At 41.5% G+C, this 19,404-nt stretch overlaps 1 protein-coding gene across 1 annotated transcript in view; it reads left to right on the forward strand.

Moving 5' to 3' along the window:
• The window catches only part of MEX3C (mex-3 RNA binding family member C), a 39,707-nt gene that overhangs the window by 11,744 nt on the left and 8,559 nt on the right, over nucleotides 1–19,404 (forward strand). The gene's annotated exons all lie outside the window — the stretch shown is intronic.

The following is a 19,404-nucleotide window of genomic DNA, read 5'->3' on the forward strand; positions in this document are numbered from 1 at the left end:
GAAATTATCTATCATCGAGGTCCTGATTCAGTGGTGGGATTCAAAAATTTTACTACCGGTTCTGTGGACGTGGCTTGGTGGGCACGGCAGGGGAAGGATACTGTAAAATCTCCATTGCCTCCCGATCAGCTGGGACTCGGGAGGCAGAGAATAGATGGGGGCAGGAGCAGTCAGAGATGGTGTTTACCAGTTCTTCAAACTATCCATAATTTCCGCTACCGGTTCTCCAGAACTGGTCAGAACCGGCTGAATACCATCTCTGTCCTGATTGTCCCAAAGGTGCATTTTCCAACAGGCAATTGGATTGTCTTTGAGTGTTTTTTTTTCCTTGAAAATGTTTCGTTTCTCATCCAAGAACATTTTCAAAGGGAAAAAAAAGTCCAGTTGGCTTTTGGAAAAAGCACCTTTGGAACAGTGTTTCTCAACCTTGAAGATGTGTGGACTTCAACGCCCAGAATTCCCCAGTCAGCGGAGTGAGGTCTCTGCTTTTGGCCTTTTACCCAATAAGTAAATTTGGCTTTCAGGAGTACACTTCCGTATTTTCTCCAAGCCACTGGTGCCCAGTTACATTTTGAGGCTTGACTCCAACACGTATTTACGTAAAGGCTATTAGGATAGTCTACCCGTCATAAATTCAGTGGTTTGTAATACTTGCATTACCCACCTTGTAAGCCATTAGGTTCCAAAGGAGTATCATAGTGTGACAAGAGATCTGTTTTACATCCAAGAAAAGGACCAATTTTCAGAATGGCTACCTGCTTTTCTGATACCTTAACACTTAATTCATATTACCATACTGATCCGTGGCTTTTGCATAAAGTAGAATTGGCTAAGTTTGGATAACATACAGAGCTAAAACCAATCCTCAATACCCTGTTTCCCCCAAAATAAGACCTCCCTGGTTAATAAGCCCAACGGGCTTTTGAGCACCTGCACTAAAATAAACCCTCCCCCGAAAATAAGCTGTCCCTGAAAATAAGGCCAAGTGCTTATTTGTTTTCCTGAAAATAAGACAGGGTCTTATTTTCAGGAAAACACAGTATGAGCGCCTGCGCAATACTCTGAACCAACCCGAGTGGCATAGAATTGTCCCATTCTTGTAGTTTTATCTCTTTCCGTCTCTCCCAACTTATACAGGTCAGCTATCCTCCTTGAAAGGGACATCTTGTAACTGGACTTGAATACACTGAGCACAATTTTGATTTAACAGAAGGATAGTTGCACATGTAACATTCTTGGTAAAACACCGAGTGCTCTCCTATCATATCACCGCTGGCTTTCTAACCTCATAGCTACCCCTTCCTCTCTCCAGTTTTGGCTCAGGGAAACAGGTGCTCAAGCCCTCCAATTTTCTCTTAGGAAAATGTTATCGCAGGGGAATAAAATGTGGCAGCTTGTGCATTCTTGAGCTTGGGAGAAAAATGAAGTTTGAAACTAAATCTGAGAGGGATACTTGCTGCGAAGTTCGGGTAGGGAAGTTCGGGTAGGGGAGGAGACGGGACAACACATTTTAAAGCCCGGGGAAGGAAAAGGGGGAGGTGAAAGATGAGGTTAACACTTTGAGACAAGGAGACCGGCTACCGCCTGCCGTCTGGGCTAAGGAAATGTGCTGACACAAGCAGTTGTGCCACTGATTCCTGCTCAGATCGTCTCTGGTTTCAGAGTCTTTTTGGCACATGCTGGCTGTAAATGATACTGCTTTTGTTTGGCAGCTGTGAGAGCTCAAAGTGGGACTTTCTGCATGTTTTTAAAACTTAGGCGTATTTTAATGAAAGTTTTTTTTTCTTAAATTAATTGATTTTTAACCTTGTTATTTTGATTCCATCTTTTCTATTTTTGTAAATAACTCAACCCTCACAACATATATTTTTTTCTTCCTCCTGTTTTCCACAACCCCATTAGGTTGATGGAGCTGACAGAGAGCGACTGGCGCAAAAATCACTCAACTGGCTTTTTATGCCTAAGGCAGGATGGGAACTCACGGTCTCTTGGTTTTCTAACACTTTCTGGCCTGGAAATCTGGTCATAAGTCATTGCAGTTGTAAATTGAGGCATCCACAGACCTGGGTTTTTTATATTTTTTGTGATGGTTGTTAAGCAAATGTATTGTTCTGATTATATGTGGTTTTGGTGGAAACTAGCAAAAAATGCTAGAAACTAAGAAAAAATATTGCAAATTATGGCCAAAAAAGCAAGCACCCAAAATGTTGTAAGATGACCACAAGGGGCATGAATTTTACAACAGATGAAATGCTTTACAGGCCCTAAAGTGCACTCGTTCCACAGCCATGGTTACTCCAATTATAAAATGATGGTCATATGTTGAGGATTATCTGCACAACAAATGTTCGTGTTTTTATGCTTCACTTCATGTATCAAGCTATAACTTTTAAAAAATATCTGCAATATTGTGTTGTATGTTGATTGAAAATGATCAACAGTAGACTCTCAAAAGTTAGTATAGATTTAGCTCTAAAATCTGCATTAAGTTTTATTATAAATACACTTATCTAAAATATTTATTCTCAACACTTTATTAGTGATTCTTGTTTTTTAAACATTTACAGGCAAACATAGCTATGTGGTCTAATTTAAGTCTATTAAACTCTAGTTAAAGCATTTTCAGAATTGTTCTAATTCGATTTTGAGGCTAAAATAGATTTAGATTAAACTAAATCTAAAAAAAAACCTGCTGTTTTCCTAGTACTATTAAATGTAAGGCCTACATCTGTTTCAGTACAGTAATTATATGCTTCTGTGTCATTAAATTTTCAAATATCTGCAGTTTACCACCTGCTCTCGAACAGTATGTCTACATTAAAATAAGTCATTGACTCAGAGATCCATTTTAAGTTACAGATTTCCACAACCAACCTAGAGAAGTGATTCATAATTCAGAAACAGGCCTTTCGGTATCTGCCAGAAGGATTGCTTCACTTTACAGTCAATGAGTAGTATTCCCACATCAGAAGGCATAAAAAGCCATACTTTGCTTTAAAAAAAATAAGGCTGAAGGGTCAGCTCCAGACCATAGAGGGGCAGCTCGGGGAGAGAGCGGGAGACCCAGCTACCTTCATTAATTACCGTATTTTTCTGAATATAAGAAGCACCTTTTTTCCTCAAAAAAGAGGCTGAAAATCTGGATGTGTCTTATACACTGAATATAGCATTTTTTGCCTCTCAAAACCCTGCCCCTTCACCAAAATGGCCATGCAGAGCCTTTAGGAGGCTTCCAGAGTGCTCCTGGGGAGGGCATAAATGAGCAAAAAACAGGCCGTCTTTTGCTCAATTTCCCCCCCCCCGCCCCCAGCCTCCAGAAGCACTCTATAAACCTCCTAAAGGCTCTGCATGTCCTTTTCTGACAAAAAAAGGTGTTTTTTGCTTGTTTTTGCGCCCCCCCCCCCCGAGCACTCTTCAAGCCTCCTAAAGGCTATTCATGCCCTTTAAAAAAAAATAGGCCCGTTTTCACGAAAAACAGACCATTTTGGGGAGGTCTGCAAAGTGCAAAAACTTTTTTTAAAAAAAATTTGCCTCTTCAAAATCTTGGTGTGTCTTATACTCCGGTGCGTCTTATACTCCAAAAAATACGGTATACCAGATCCAAATACAGAATGCCTCAGAAAATGCTGAGAAGCAATGAGGAAGGAAACCGTAACCCATGAAAATAGCACAGACTGCTCCAGCCGCCAGGATACAAAACCCACAACAAATGAAAGATTGAAGATTGAGGTGTTGTGCTCATCAGCGTTGTGGACTGTGCTGGGGAGGGCAAGAGGTCAAGGAAAGGAGACCCTGAGACCAGAGGCTCCTCATTTCTTGGGGTACATGTTTGAAGTCTTCCCCCTTCACTCCATTTAAGTTGAACCCATAGAGAATCGCTGTGCTTTTCACTAAATTGTGCCCCACCCCACTTGTATAATCAAGGTTAATTACTTCAGTACTTCTTTTTCTTTGCTCATAATAATTACATTGTAAGACTAGCTAAGCCAGTATACAGTATCTTCGTATCTGGCATTCGAATTTGCAGAAAATGATGCAAGTTGCATTTTCGAGAGCAGGGGAATAAAAAGAAAACCCTGATTCATCTTGTCTCCCGATAGAAGCGGGAAGTAGGCTTCACAGGGTTTGCTGTGTATGTTTTGTTCAGTCCTTGGGTATAGATGGATCTTCCCTTGAAAGAGAATTTGCTTAAGCATTAGTTCTTTTAAGTGTTAGCAGAAGGATAAACATGGTTTGGCCACTTGGTGTCTTTCAAATGTAGCGGCCCATGAGCCTTTGCCCTCTGCCATTGTGGCTTGGATGTTTGGGAATTACAGCCTGAATAAGCTGAGTGATATGTGGGTGCAATGCACGCTTTTGATCTCTCGCCACTACCTGGGCAAGTCTTTGCAATTTTCTTGGCAAGATTTCGGAAGGGGTTTGCCATTGCCTGTTTCCTTGGGCTGAGAAAGAAGGACTGGCTCAAGGTCATCCGGCTAGCTTCATGCCTAAGGCAGGATTAGAGCTCACGGCCTCCCAGTTTCTATCCTGGTGCCTTAATGACTGCACCAAACTGGCTCTCATTTAGTTGCACAGTAGTAGTGTGTAAAGGGTTCTATGTATGGAACAAACACTTTAGGGCAGGGGTGTCAAATCCAAGGCCCTGCAGTGCCTCTGCTAGCAAAAATGGGGCACCGGGAGGGGGGGCTGCGCAGTCCCCACATATACTGTTTTGGCTGGTAGGGTGCTGCAGGGGACATCAATCCCATCTGTCATCTGTCCTTTCTCTCCCCTTCCCCATGGCCGGCCTACAGAGGACAACTGCAACGCTTATCAGGTCCTCAAAGAAATCCAGTTTGACACCCCTGCTTTAGGGTGATCTGTGCCTGAACAAAAGTGTGCAAGTGTTGTCAAGTGTTCTCATTCCAGCATAGGAGAACAATGTGCCACTCTCCTGTTTTTGGGCAGAAACAGTTCAGAGGAACAAGGAAAAATCTAAGTCAGCAAGTGAGGGAAGGAAGGTGCAGGGAAACTTAGGAGCAGGAAGCCCAGAGAGATGGACCTTGCTAGGAGTTGCTGCAGGAACAGTGTACACCAGACTTATCACTTACCACTAAGATGCACTTTCCTGCTAAAAGTGGGTGAAAATGGTGGTGCGTCTTATACATCAAATATTGCCAAAACCACACCCACCCTCTGGCCCCCACCCTTCGGCCGTTTTCAGCCTCCGCACACTTTGTTTTAGACCTGTTCCAGGCTGCAAGGATCGCCACAGCACATCACCATCAATTGTCATCTCCACGCATCGCGTTTTTGGCCTCCGCTCATCTCATTTTCGGCCAGTTCCAGGCAGCAGGGATCGGCAGCGGAGACGACGATCCCCACCACCTGGAACAGCCCGAAAATGTGATGCACGTAGACAAAAACCTGATATGTAAAGGCTGAAAAGGCAACGCACAGAGGCCGAAAACACAACGCACAGAGGCGGCAATGGACTCTGGAGATCCAGGCAACCTGGAACAGCTGATTGGCGGTATTCTGGGAGGCTGGTCCAACCACCAATCAGCTGTTTGTGCTAAATCAGGCTGCTATACTGATGGATGCTGCTAGGCAGACGTAAAAATTTTTTCCTTGTTTTCCTCCTCAAAAACTAATGCGCGTCTTATACTCTGGAACGTCTTATATTCCAAAAAATACAATACCTGTGCAGTTTATGTTTCATTTGAAACCCAAAACGAGCAAAGAACTATTGTTAATTCTAAAGCTTGGGTACAATGTCCAGAATGTGATAACGTATGATATCCATGTTGCACGGCTTTAGATGTGCCTGGCTTCAACATTACTTCCCAGGTCAGGAATTTCATGTTAGCAAATGAGTTGAGTGAGAGAAGAGAGAATGCTCACACCATCCCTGTTGAAATGCTCCATATGGAAATAAAACGGGCTGCCTGGAGATGGGTGAATGCTTTTCCTTTACGGGCCTATCTTCAAGGCAGTGATATTTACTAGGACTGGTATGCATAGACTTTGTCTCTATGGAGATTCTTAGTCCTTCCATTTCCCACCATCCAGTCAGAGCTGAAGAAGCATCTTGGATGAGAAGCGAAACATCTTCAAAGAAAAAACAAGAAAGGCCAGTCGCCTCTTCCAAAAGCACCTTTGCGACTGTCGTTCACTACCTTGCAAACCAGCATGTTTCTGGCTTGGTTTGAAGTGTTCCTGTAGTTGTTCAGCACCTGTGGTGAAGATGACCCCTGCCTAAAATGATGAGTTATCTGAGATACTTACATATTCTATTGCCTGCCTGATCATAATTTTCTTATATACTACACTCCCGTAATAACATCTGTAAACGCACTCATTTCGTTTTGGAGTCCGTCATAGCAGCTTGATTGCAGAAACAAGCACAAACTTGTTTGGGGTTACAAGATAGAGAGTAAATGCTAGATATCTTTTGTTTCTTCGCTGGGTATCTCAAACGTGCTAAAGTGGAGCGCGTAGTTTTAACCTGCTTTAAGACAACATGCTGTAAAACTCTTAGCAGAGCCAAAGCAAAGTGATAATGGTAGAACTCAGACAAAGCTTACGGAGTGTAAAATATTAAGAGCAAACAAGCCTTGGTGCTGTTTATCTTACAGAGACAGGACCTGATATATTTGGCTGAGGAACAAATCTTGGGTAGGATGTTGGTTCCAACCATTCCTCATAGCAATGCTTACGCATTCTTCTAAACGGCCTAAGGCAGAGAGAAAGACATTAGAAACATGGAGGCTGATTGGAAAGAAGGTTTAATGATGAACAGAACCACCAAGCACATGGTTCTGGGGCAGCTGACAAAGTTGAGAGACGTTATTTTGCCCAAGATAAGGTATTAAAAAAAAAACCACTCTCAACTCCATGTTTCCAGCTGTCCCAGAACCATGTGCTTGGTAGTTCTGTCCATCATTAATCCTTCTTTCTAATCAGCCTCCACATTTCCAGTCTCTTTTCTCCCAACTTCGAACTGAACCAGATGGATATTTCTTCCCACAATTCTTTCTACTTTTTATGGAAGCCAAAAAGATTTGTGGCAGTGGTGGGTTGCTCTTACCGTTGCTACCGGTACTCTGATCATGGTCTGTTCATGCACACACCAGACGTGCGCTGTGCACACATGCACAATCCACCACCTTTGCAACAACCAGCTGATTGTTGGGGCTCGTGCAGGGGCCGCACACTGTGCGCATGTGCGCCCTCTGCCGTTTCCCATAAAAACAGCTACAGAGAGCAGGCGGGCGGGTGGGCCACCGTACCAGTATGCTCTCAGCTGCTCCCGGCCGCTATCGGTACGACTGTACCGGGCCCCCCCCACAGTAACCCACTTCTGATTTGCGGTCTCTCTTCAGAAGTTAAACTTTTTTTTTAATTGAGTGCTTCCTTTCTATTTAAGGTGGACTAATCTGGCCAAAGGAAACAGGTGGATATAGCTGGGTGGAAAAGCTGCTTGCCTTTTAGCAAGCAGCGTGATGCCTGCACACAGCTGCAGAACGGACACAGAGCTTCTGGAGCTTAAAGTGGTGGCTGAGAAACTCTTAACTGGGATATTGAAACTGTGGAACTGCTGTGACCTTGCTGTGCCTAAGGTCACATCGCTTGCAAATGTTTACACCGAGGTTTTTATTCTCATGAATGAAAAATAGTTCCTGGCTTGCACTTTTAACTGCCCTGTTAGTATACTAGACAGCAATTAGTTGGCTCAGGATATTATTAGTTGTAGCTTTAAAAATGATCATTTATGTCTTAACTGGCGTGGGTGTTTAGAAACACTGCTGAATTGCACACCTGGGGGGGGATTTTATTTTTTAAAGAATTGTGGACTATCTTCAGTACGAAGGAATGATTATTTTAGGCGGAGGTAAACGACTCTTCTCAAGCCGTTTTAAAAAGAGGTTTATTTGTAAGATAAATAAGTGACAGTTATGGAAAAACAAATATACAGCGGCATATGGAGTTGAGTCAGTGTTTATATTTTCCCATATCTTAATGAAGATTGAGGAACACTCTGTTCATGAGCGCCAGAGAGGCAAAAGGCATTTGATACGGAGAAACCAAATCGTCCAACTCCCCAACAATCTCAAATATAAAGATTCCTAATATCAGTTGTGTTATTATGAAAAATAAAGGCCTTAAGCACAATGTTTCCAAGGAGGTAATTCTGCTTTCTTAAACTATCAAGAGCTGCAGAGATCATCCAGTAATATAATTTCTGGAAGGGGGCAGAACTGAAATTATTCCATGTTTTTTATGCTATTTTATTGTGGGGTAAGGTTTAAGGGTAAAAAAAGCAGCAGTTCGGCGGTTCAAATCTCACCGGCTCAAGGTTGACTCAGCCTTCCATCCTTCCGAGGTGGGTAAAATGAGGACCCAGATTGTTGGGGGCAATATGCTGACTCTGTAAACCGCTTAGAGAGGGCTGAAAGCCCTATGAAGCGGTATATAAGTCTAACTGCTATTGCTATAAGAAACTACTCCTATTATTCCTTTCCTTAAAGTCTCTGAAAATGACCCAAAGTTACTGTTTGCGATGCCTATCTCATATCATTTTTGGGTGGCTTGGCAAAGCTTTAAGGTTGTAAAAAGGAGCATTTTGTGTTCCACAATCCCACTCATAAATTTGAATTAAAAGAGTTTTTTTAAAAAATTACATCATTTTAGGATGCTGGAGAAGCACAGATAGGTGTTGGAGCTGCTTACTGGTTGGGGCATTGATTTTCCCACTCTTGCTTTTAAAGAAGCCAAAAATACTATTGGCTTCTGTACAAGAGCTTGCCTTTTTCTGTAGCTGAAGAAACTGCTGCCTATTGCAATACTTAACTAAACATATACAGGTAGTCCTTGAGTTATGACCATAATTGAGCCCAAAAACGTACATTGCTAAGTGAAACATTTGTTAAGTGCATTGGCTGCCTTTTCTCCCACTGTTAAGTGAATCACTGCAGCCGACAAGTCAGTAACCTAATTATTAAGTGAATCCGGCTTCCCCATTGACTGTGCTTGTCACAAAAGGTGATCACATGACCCCGGGACGCTATAACCATCATGAATATGAGCCAGTTGCCAAACATCTGAATTTTGATCACGTGACCCTGGGGATGCTGCAATGGCAACATTGATGCACCTGTGTGAATGGTCACTAAATGAACTATTGTAAGTCAAGGACTACCTATATCAGTGTTTCTCAACCTTGGCAACTTGAAGATGTCCGGACTTCAACTCCCAGAATTCCCCAGCCAGCATTCGCTGGCTGGGGAATTCTGGGAGTTGAAGTCCGGACATCTTCAAGTTGCCAAGGTTGAGAAACACTGACCTATATAACTCCCACATCGCATAGGCTCAGTATTAGAGCAACGTCTACCATTTTCCTACGATTCTGAAGTTAGCTGGTATCAGAATACCTTTGTGTTTCTCCCCGTATAGGTAACCCTTGAGTTAATACTGGTTGCTTAGCAACTGTTCAAAGTTATGAGAACACCGCCCCCCCCCCCCCCCAAGTTACTTTCAATCCGGTTCCAAAGTCTGTCCATCCCCGATCATTTTGGGTTTCATTTTGGGCCCTTGGCAAGTGGCCTGCATTTACGGCTGTTTGCAGCATCCCACATGACTGTAACTTTGGTTTTTGCTGTAAATTGGCGTTTACTCCCGGTTTTGAACTAAAATCACCCATAGCGGACAATGAAGTTTGTTTAACAATAGCTGCAAAAAAAAAAAAAAAGGTCCCCAAATCAGGTCAATCACGTGCTGAGCCTCTTTATGGCTCAATCGCAGTCATAAGTCAAGAACTGCCTGTATAAGAGAATGATGGGATTTTTAATACGTCCTCCCTCCTGGCTAGCATATTATTTAGTCTCTTGGCACGGCATATTTGAAGCAGGAGTGTGTCCAGATTGGTTAGCTGTCAGTTATCCATCAGTTTACTCTACTCTAAGGTGTAGCAGTGCTTTAGCAGCCTTCGGAGAGCTTCTACAATCAGTAGGCCCCCCAAAAAATTAGGCTAGGGGTTTAGTTTGAGCCAAGGTGGCGCAGTGGTTAAATGCAGCACTGCAGGCTACTGCTAGATCAGCAGGTCAGCGGTTCAAATCTCACCGGCTCAGGGTTGACTCAGCCTTCCATCCTTCCGAGGTGGGTAAAATGAGGACCCAGATTGTTGGGGGCAATATGCTGACTCTCTGTAAACCGCTTAGAGAGGCCTGAAAGGCCTATGAAGCGGTATATAAGTCTACTGCTATATATTGCTATATAGTTTGATTTTGCTTTGTGCTTTTTTGTTGTTGTTATTCAGATCGGGGGATTTTAAGGAGCAAAGTGAAAACTTTAGATCTGCAATGTGCGTTGCTCCTGCTGCTTATAGAAAGCAAGCCTCACAAAGTTCACTGCAGCCTTTGGACCAACAGAGAGACTGAATATATTTGACTGACTCAAATTTGGCCTACAAAATCCTTCCTGAGAAAGTTAATTGGTAACAACCTATAAATATGAGCCTCTCCTCCTCTGTTGCTTTGGGGGTTCAAGTTATTTTAGCGTGGTCTAGCATGAAACAAATGCCTTATTTGGAGCATAGGTTCTGAATTGTTGCTTTAAATAAGTTGAAACCCACCCTTAGAGATATTCTTCAAAGAAATCCAAATAAGACATGAATATTTTTCTGAGATGCCATTTCATATTTCATTCTCCTTTCCAGTTTTACTTGGGTTAGAATTCCTTGTTTCCTGGATTATTAAACACTTCATGGGACTACCGTAATACTTGTATCTAACCAGTAAAGTTGAAGCAAGTGTCATTTAGAATCATGTGAAACACTTAAAATGTGTATAAATCTAAAATACATGTTTATCCAATTCATAAGTAGTTATGATTCTGAAATTAACAATTATAGAAATAATGGGGTTCTTAATTAAATGGACACATATTTTCAGCCACTTCATATAATGCTTCCTCATATGAGATTATTTCTCCCCCCCCCAGGAGCCCCAAGGGGAAGCTGTTCAAAATCTAAACTAACTCAAAATATGTTTATATGAATTCCATTGCACTTGGCTTTTAATTCCATTAGCTACCATTTCTGTATGCTTGAATCTCATATGACCCATAAATTTTGGAAGATTATTGTCATGTATTTCACATAGCAGCTAATCTTCATAGTTCAGTGGTGAGCTATAGTTCCATTCCAAAGATGGTTGTGTTAGATGTTCATATTTTAACAAGGAAGGACCTGACCTGACCTGACCATTGGTAAATCTGATGATCCCATGAGTTTCCAATATATGTCAGGTTTCCAACAGATCCACTTGAAATAATGAAAAACATAACATCCTGTGTGTTTCAACTTTCAACACGTTAGGAAAAGATTTCTAGTTGTTGTAGTTGTGGAAAATACATTACATTTGCGAGATGTATCTTCAGCAGCCAGCAATCTGATTTGTTTCACCAGCTTAAATATCAGGAGTTTACACTTAAACAGCCCCTATGGGAAATGGTTGTAAACTCCATGGGTTCCTATGAATAAAAAGCACAGTCTGGGAGTGAGGAAAACATAATGTGTGCAATCTCTGAACTATAGATATCACGTAACAAACTGGTATCTTTGTTTAGCTATTTACAGTGTTACTTTTTCACTTGCATATAGAAGAATAGAATTATCTGTGATTGTTGGTAGGCAGGCAGTTCTGCAAATGGACAGGGAGTTGAAAAACCTTGACTTTATCTGATTCTGTGCAGTGATTTTGATACATGAATAACTTGTGAAACTTCTCCCAGTGGACCTGTTTCTTGGAGCACAGTAGACAATTTTTGTTGATATTCTTGAGTGTTCTGTATTTTCAAACTTCCTCCATGTTAAGAGTATTGAGTGATGTAGTCAAAGTGTTCATTTATGGATTTTCATCAGTCATGGTAAAATTCTGTTCATTTAATACAGAAAGTTAAATTACAACAGAATAATGGCTTCATCAAACCGTTTTTCTGTAAGTGTCTATTCAATTGCTGGGTCAACTTCTTTTTTCTTAAATTGTCTTTCTGAGGAACGATAGATGACACCATATTTTTCGGAGTATAAGACGCACTGGAGTATAAGACCCACCAAGATTTTGAAGAGGCAAATTTTTTAAAAAGAGTTATTGCACTCTGCAAACCTCCCAAAAATGGCCCATTTTTCATGAAAGTGGGCCCATTTTTTTCCAAAAAAAGGCATGAATAGCCCTCAGGAGGTTTGTAGAGTGTTCCTGGGGGGGGGGGGCAAAAATGAGCAAAAAACGGCCCATGTTTTGCTCATTTCTGCCCTCCCCAGCCCCCAGGAGGCTTCCTACAAGCCATGCACACCCATTTTGGTGGAGGAGGCAGGGTTTCAGGAGGCAAAAAAATGTATTCAGTGTATAAGATGCACCTAGATTTTCGGCCTCTTTTTTGAGGGAAAAAGGTGCGTCTTATACTCCGAAAAATACGGTATATTGTTTATCTCTAAGATCACCTATCTATATTAACCTCCATCAATTAACAATACCCTCTTTGAGGGAGATGGGCAGTCTAGAAATATGAAATATAAATAAAGTAATGTATGAATCCCATCAGTAGTACCTCTGCCCCTCAAATTCATATTCTTGCAAGAATGTAATCCCTAGAACTATCCAGTGGTCAAGCACTTTGACTGCCACTTAGGTAAGGCACACGGACAAGGATGCGATGGCTCAGTGACTGAGAAGCTGAGCTTGTCGATCAGAAAGGTTGGCGGTTCGAATCCCTAGCGCCGCGTAACAGAGTGAGCTCCCGCTACTTGTCCCAACTTCTGCCAACCTAGCGGTTTGAAAGCACGTAAAAAATGCAAATAGTAAAAAATAGGGACCATCTTTGGTGGGAAGGTAACAGTGTTCCATGCGCCTTCGGCATTTAGTCATGCTGGCCACATGACCACGGAGACCTCTTCGAACAGTGCTGGCTCTTTGGCTTTGAAATGGAGATGAGCACCGCCCCCTAGAGTCAGGAACCACTAGCACATATGTGCAAGGGGAACCTTTACCTTTAAGTAAGGTGCCTAAGCTTAAACAAATGTCCTGACAGATTATAATACAGAATTTAGGAAGTGTAACAATTCTCCAGCTGAAGGGGAATAATGGCAATGTGGAGCTGTTGTTTCTTTGATGTTGTGTGTCTTGTGTAGGGATGGTGAGGGCAAAAATTACTTTGTGAGCTCAGCTCCAATTTGCCTTTCATCAGATACCAGGCATAACTTCCTCTCTTAAACCGGAAACAAGGCTTCCCTTGCTAGTTAGCCTCAAGATTGGCTGCCTTAGCAAGGAGGTGTGAGTTGGTAATAAGCCTGTTTATGTTAAACATTTGTTATTCCCTTTCATCACACTTCCTTTATATATTGTAGCCTGGAATCTGGGATACGTGTTGATGTTATCTGGTAGAAAACACTATATGGGGAAACAATGTCAGGTCTTCATTAGGAGCAACTTCTGTGTTTAGACTACAATCTGAAATTTTAAAAAAAAAAACACTTTGGGAAATTGTACAAAAGGCCTATGATTTTTTTTTTAATCCTTTTGGAATTGTTGATATTTACCGAAGGCATCGACTTAGAAGAAGCCAACTGGCAAGAGAAGGTATTATATCTTATGTTTCAAAATGAAAGCACTGTTTGTTGGCTTTAGCATCTTGGTGCCCGTTGTCTTACATTTTCTTCACCTCTTTTCCTGTGGGTCATAGCTCTGGAATCTGTTTCCTCCATACTTGAAATAATAAGCTAAACATTTCTCTGAGCATGTGCAGAGAAGGGATGTCATGATTGCAGACTGACTCAGCTGCTGTGCCATTTAATCCCCAGCATCCTCCCCAAATGCCCCAGGCATGCTATGTGACTTTTTAAAGCTAGTTGACCATGAAAAGGAAATAAAGATCCATAACCCCTCTATATGTGAGAGATCCTGGGTGCTCTCTGAGCTTGGTTGCTTTCTTGCAGATGTTTCATTACCAAAAACTAAGTAACACTCAACTAAGCTCAGAGAGCACCAAGAACTTCTAATTTCAACCCTGAGCTACAAATATTCTCCTCCACCCACTCATATTAAAACACTTGGGGCCCGATGAACTTTATGTGGAGTCTGGTGGAAAGGTAGTTCCAGCCATGGAATTTTCCTTCAAGGTTTTGTTGGAAGAAATGTCCTCTTGGGTTCAGCTCCAAGTGGGGAAAAAGACACTGGAGGCATGGAGGCTGCTTAGAAAGATGGTTTAATGTTTAATGGTGGACAGGACCGCATGGCTTGAGGTCCTGGGGGAAAAGGTGATCACATGTTTCCAGGTGTTGGGTGAAGAAGGAGGAGGAGAAGGAGAAAGAGGAGGATCAAGGGAGGGGCTTGCAGGGCTTTTTATAATCTGTTCAGCCCCACCTATCTGCCTCCTGCTCCTGTGCAAGAAATGTATTCTGATTGGTTGTCAGACTCCCATGGGGTCATGCAGGGGCAACTCTCTAGGTTTTGAATCCAGGTTTGGTTGAGTTCTCAGATGCCATGTGGTCAGTTGAGTAAAGGGCCAATATTATCATGCCTTAATCCCATCCCCTGGATCTGAAGGGGAGAACTCTTTATTATGTAAAGGGACTAGCAGGCTTTAATGGCTCATGGACAGTGGGTGCGGGCAGGAAGCTGCAGGGAGAGTTACTTTGTCTTTTTGAAACATGTTTCTTCCTTTTCACATCCAGAGAAATATTCTGCCTTTTCAATATTTCCTAGGATATTTCATTTTTCTGGGAGAGGGTTGGGTGATAATTTCCTACAGTTTCTACCCTGTTTTCCTGAAAATAAGACCTCCCCAGATAATAAGCCCAGTCAGGCTTTTGAGCGCATGCGCTAAAATAACACACACACACACACACCAAAAAGAAGCCCTCCCCGAAAATATTGCAACACAGCAGCAGCCGTGAGATGACCACGCTCGCTGCCTCCTGTACCTCAAAAATAAGAAGACCTCCCTGAAAATAAGGTCAAGCACTTACTTCGGGGGTCAAAAGAAAATAAGACCCTGTCTTATTTTTGGGGTAACATAGTAAGTGTGTGAGGGGGGTGTCTATTGTAACTTTCAGCAATTGCTAAGCAACTGGTCATGTCAAGAACTATATATGGTTTGCCAAGTTCAACTCAACTATACTATTTGTTTTAAGCACCTTTATGCAACTGTAAGAAATATCCACACAGCTACGTCATATATGTTATCCCATCGCACATATGTGCTAGTCATTCCCGACTCTAGGGGGCAGTGCTTATCTCCGTTTCAAAGCCGAAGAGCCAATACTGTCCGAAGACGTCTCTGTGATCATGTGGCCGGCATGACTAAACGCCGAAGGCACATGGAACCCTGTTATTTTCCCTTCAAAGGTGGTCCCTATTTTTCTACTTGCATTTTTACGTGCTTTCAAAACCGCTAGATTGGCAGAAACTGGGACAAGTAACAGGAGCTCACTCGGTTACGCGGTGCTAGGGATTCGAACCACCGAACCGCCAACCTTTCTGATCGACAAGCTCAGTGTCTTAGCCACTGTGCCATCGCGTCCCATATAAACCTTTGTCTAATTGTGGCCATTTCAGGAAATGTAAATTCCCCCAAAAAGGCATAATGGAGAAGATGCTTTATATAAGACTTGAGTAAAATGTAAAAGTGATTCTTTTCTGAAACTTGGTAGGAATGAGGTACAGCTTCACAGATGGTGCTTCTCAATTCCACAGAAGTCTCATCAAATAAAGTATAGCAGCCTGTAGCTGGTACAGATAGGGTGAGAATTTCTATTCTTGTTCTCTGCTTGGAAACAGTGCACATAAACATGTAAAATTCAACAAAAAAATAAAATAAAAAGGGACCAATTCAGAAGCAGTTGCCAATGCTTATAAATAATGTGGAGACTCTAGAAAAAAAGATGTGGAGACTCTAGAAAAAGTGCAGAGAAGAGCAAAAAAGATGATTAGGGGACTGGAGGCTAAAACATATGAAGAACGGTTGCAGGAACTGGGTATGTCTAGTTTAATGGAAAGAAGGACTAGGGGTGACATGATAGCAGTCTTCCAATATCTCAGGGGCTGCCACAAAGAAGAGGGAGTCAAACTATTATCCAAGGCACCTGAGGGTAGGACAAGAAGCAATGGGTGGAAACTAATCAAGGAGAGAAGCAACCTAGAACCAAGGAGAAATTTCCTGACAGTTAGAACAATTAATCAGTGGAACAACTTGCCTCCTGAAGTTGTAAATACCCCAACACTGGAAGTTTTTAAGAAGATGTTGGATAACATTTGTCTGAAGTGGTGTAGAGTTTCCTGCCTAAGCAGGGGGTTGGACTAGAAGACCTCCAAGGTCCCTTCCAACTCTGCTATTGTATTGTCCCTTGTTTTTGAGCGATGTAGAGCATGGCTCCTGGCATTTATTTATTTTTTAAAAGGAAGAAGAAATGGAGTATGTTTCTACAAAGATGAGCAATTCTTAAACTAGGGCTTTTCAAGGCTAACGTCAAATTGCCAAACTGGTGGAATGTTTGATGTTATGATTAACAAATGTAATATCATTCTGAGTTAGTAGAATATGTCTCTTAGTCTTTACAGTATTATGATTTTTTATCAGCTCAAATAGCATTAGGATTTAATCTGGATCAACATTTCTGGTGTAGGAGTCAACAACAGGAAGATAATATTAGGAAAAGAGTCAGGGAGTAAATCTAGAGTTTCCTTACGATGAATAATCCTAGCCAGCAACAATTACTATGTCCAAAATGTTGAGCCTATCACAGCTTGCTTGCCAATGTCTGAAAGGAAGGAAGGAAGGAAGGAAGGAAGGAAGGAAGGAAGGAAGGAAGGAAGGAAGGGAGGAAGGGAGGCAGGCAAAGCAGAACCCACTAGTAAGAATCGGCTTCTTGCTCCCATGCTATCTTCTAATCTCTCTCTTTTATTTTACAAGGAGGCTCGTAATTTAGGGAACTATTAGTATGCTTGCATGTAGTTAACATGCTAACAATTTGATATTTCCTGCTGTTATGCAAGCAGAGAAAAATGTGATTGAATCGCAGGGCATATTTATCTGTTCCCTATTAGCACTTTTAAAGAAGATTTTAATAACTCATCTGCTCCACATACTGACGCTTGTTTGGGTTTTTTTAACCTCTTCACTACTGTCCAGGCTGCTGTCACAATGTTGAAACAGCCGCATCTAGATTCTCTTGGTCTTTTAAGCCTTGCATAGTTATACATATTGATACTAAGCACTATATAGCCAGTATGATATTGAGCTGAGGACAGCCCCCCCCCCAAAAAAGGGCATCATTATCTTCACCTTCTATGGACTAATTGCTTCAAGATATTTCACGTTATTTTATTGTTGTTAACTAAAGATCCTAATACAGCATGCCATAAAATACAATCAGAAGAGCACTCAATTATTTCTTTTGTCTTTGTTGCCCCTTGTATTCTACCCCGCCCCAAGAAAACCTTTGGTTATTCTAAGATTAATGTATAGTTATTTTAAAAAAATACTTTTTTGCTACTTGTAAGAACATACTTGACAATTCATCTCTTGTCTTAAACTTTGTTTGAGCCGATTGTGTATATTTCTTATTGACAGAACAAGACACAGTTTTGAACCACAGTTAAAACATGTATCATTTTTGTTAATATATATACACACACACACACTCCTATGTAAAGTATAGAATAAAGTGGAACAGAACAGAATAGAATAGAATATTCTACAGGAATGCTGTACCTCTAGAAAAGTATCATAGAGGAAGTTGTGTACAATTGATAGATTGTTCCTAGTGTGACTTCGAAGGAATTAATTGTGCACTCCTTCTCTTCTCTCCATTCTGTGGAATACTTATAGCTTTAAACTTTTCCATATGTATAATAGGCAATATTTCCTTTTGTTTAGATTATTAAAGTTCAAGTTCATAAAACTAATTCTTTCTACCTCGGTTCAGCTGACCCTGCTCTCTATAGCTGTGGTGTAATATGCCACAGAAATATAACATCATTTAGAAAAATAAAGTATTTGAAATAAGCAACTTTGCATGTATTTGCTTTGGATGATTCCACTTTCTACATGGAAACGTTCAAAAATATTTGACATTTTTGTGGCAATGATTGGAGACCAAGGATAATTGACAGAACAGATGTTGTAAATGGGCCATAGCTGATGGTTGGGTAACAGCCTCTAATCATCATCCTCAGGAAAAAAAAAATCCTTAAAAGTTATTCATAGGTCAAGACCTGAATAGCACTCAAATTACAATTTGTTTTTCAAAGTTTCTATCGTGTTGTAATTTTTTGTATTAGAATTGACAGAAACTTAAAATGGAAAGAATCAAAAGTCTCTACATCAGAGGTGGGTTCATACCAGTTCGCACCTATTCGGTAGAACCGGTTCGTCAAATCTACCGAACCGGTTAGAAGAGGTTCCACCAGTGGACCCGGAAAGCAGGCCACACCTACAGAAGAGGTTCCAAAATTTTTTGAAACCCACCACTGCTCTACATTCTCCAGATTTGAAAACCAATCTCACCCAGAAAGAAATCAGGCAGAACAGAACAGTGAGCAAGGGCTGGGGTGAGATCCTTAGGCTGGCAAGGTAGCTTATGCCCAGTTTCAGCCTTCAAACTCATTTTCTCCCCTCCTTCTTCGGTTCCAGTGGTTTCATCCCTTAAAGGAGGCTAAATATGAGGACTAGCTGGATACTCGTGCTTCGCGATGAAACTATGTGATTGGGCTATGCTGGAGAAATTTGGTTCACTGTCCGTTGGCTCAGTGATGGTCAATGATTGAAACCCATATGGGAATATCTCTCCTACCGCCTTGAGTTTGGAAGGAGTTCCATAGGTGGAAGGCGTAGGCATTTTGGTGAGGTACCAACATTTAGTACTGTAAGGAGCCCCAAGCCACTCCTGAATGAAGGAGTCTGCCAGTTTGAACCAAGGTAACAATGTGAGGCAACTGATAGTTGGAACAGAGTTCTTTTCAGGTGGGGAGGGGGAGTAGAAATCCTTACCACCAGAGCGTGTTAATTACTGTATAAGAAATACTAAGGATCTGATGGTCATTTTAAAAAATCCTTTCTTAGCAAGCACCTAGAAGCTAAGAGGAACATACCTGCCAAATTTCAAATTTGTAGGCTATACGGTTTTGTAGATTTCGTGATGAGTGAGTGGTACTTGGCTTGTATGTATGTATGTATGTATGTGTGTATGTATATGTATGTGTGTATATATATATATATATATGTGTGTGTGTGTGTGTGTGTGTGTGTGTGTGTTTATTTGTGCTAAAACACAAATATAACAAAAGACAACAGTAAAAATATTGGGTTTCTGTCGTGATGGACTCTTGTGACGAGCCGATTGACAGATGTTGGAAGCAGTTAGCTTCC

The sequence above is a fragment of the Thamnophis elegans genome, chromosome 3 (genome assembly GCF_009769535.1).
Source record: "Thamnophis elegans isolate rThaEle1 chromosome 3, rThaEle1.pri, whole genome shotgun sequence".
NCBI classification, from domain to species: domain Eukaryota; kingdom Metazoa; phylum Chordata; class Lepidosauria; order Squamata; family Colubridae; genus Thamnophis; species Thamnophis elegans.